At 30.9% G+C, this 1490-nt stretch overlaps 1 protein-coding gene and 1 non-coding gene across 2 annotated transcripts in view; both read left to right on the top strand.

Moving 5' to 3' along the window:
* Positions 1 to 1490, top strand: part of LOC109541251 (retinal homeobox protein Rax) — a 16010-nt gene that overhangs the window by 7916 nt on the left and 6604 nt on the right. The gene's annotated exons all lie outside the window — the stretch shown is intronic.
* On the top strand, positions 245 to 364 carry LOC125504332. The gene has a single exon (XR_007281444.1). It is a non-coding gene; the product is annotated as a 5S ribosomal RNA (ribosomal RNA).

The following is a 1490-nucleotide window of genomic DNA, read 5'->3' as shown; positions in this document are numbered from 1 at the left end:
AGCATTCAGTATTAGATCAACTCAAAGGAGCTTTCATCACAGAACACCTCTGAACCTTTCATCAACTGAACGTCAAAGATTATACAAAGCAAATAAGAAACTACGACTAAAAATACAAAAACTCAAGAAGAAGAAGAGTTTATACAAACCCAAGAAGAGCAATATGTAGAACCTCTCAGTGAAGAATATTAACCAGAGCCTAAATACTGAACGTATAAAACCCGCGTTTGAGCATATATTTATAGGCAACGACCATACCACGTTGAATAATACCGGTTCTCGTCCGATCACCGAAGTTAAGCAACGTCGGGCGCGGTTAGTACTTGGATGGGTGACCGCTTGGGAACACCGCGTGTCGTTGTCTTTTTGCTTCTTTGCAATACAAGCAAATGTTGTAAATAAAAGATATTTTACATTTAAAAGGAAATTAAATTACATTTTACCTATTCCTAATCTATTTATAAATTATTAAACCAAGAATAATCTTAAAATTATAATTGCCATCATGCGTTAAACAAGTTCGATATTATGTTTTCTATGGTTTCTATAACTAAATGAAGTTATCATTTTTGTCGAGCGTCCCGTGACGCACACCATTTTTTATTTATTGTGCTAAGGACGGAAAATTATTTTTTTGTGGAATTTATTTTCTGTGTTAAATAATAATTTTGTAAAATGCAATTTACAAAAATGTCGAATTTGAAACCTTACAAAATGTAGCAGCTTTTAAAATTTTTAAATAAAATATAATTTATTTTAATTTGATAACGGTTGATTTCACAGCTTAAAGTGTAAATGCAAATGTGTACCTTTGTAAATTGTCTATATAATGACGTATTAATATACAGGTACTTCCATTTGAAAAACAAAAGTTATATTGCGTTAAAAAGTTTCAGATTAAGTCGAGATTGTTAACACCCTGTACCATGTATTGATATTTTGGTTCAATGGAATTCTTAACAGACCATGTTGATTGGAAAGACGTATTTTTTTGTATCTCTAACTGCTTTTTTTGCTTCTACAATGAAATTTTAGATATCATGTTTTAAGGAAAATTTCACTAAAATGGCGATAATCTGCCAACGTCGCAAGTGAGCAAAAAACAATTGACGGTACATATGCAGCGTTTCAAGCTGTATTCCATGAGCTAATAAAAAATGGGTAGTTCTATTTAAAAAAATACACTTTGATCTTGCCTCGCTTTTCTGAGACGCTCTGTATCATATAAGAATGTGCGTCAAAATTTTATATAAAACTATTTTTACACCATCACCATTTAAGTTTAACACCATCGGAAATTATGGACTCTATGCACTAAAAAGCCACCCTGTATATAATAAAAAAATAATTTAAAAGACGTGAGGAAATTCTGTCTTTTTTAAAGACAAAAGTTTTTGAGGCAAAACACTAACAAGCAGTTCGTATAAAAAAATTAATTCGCCTCTATAATATAGAACTTATCTACAACTCTAATATTTGAATACTCGAAT

Source organism: Dendroctonus ponderosae, unplaced genomic scaffold (genome assembly GCF_020466585.1).
Source record: "Dendroctonus ponderosae isolate FM_Combo_2020 unplaced genomic scaffold, Dpon_F_20191213v2 Dpon_F_20191213_4, whole genome shotgun sequence".
NCBI classification, from domain to species: Eukaryota; Metazoa; Arthropoda; class Insecta; order Coleoptera; family Curculionidae; genus Dendroctonus; species Dendroctonus ponderosae.
This window is presented reverse-complemented; position numbering and strand designations above follow the sequence as displayed.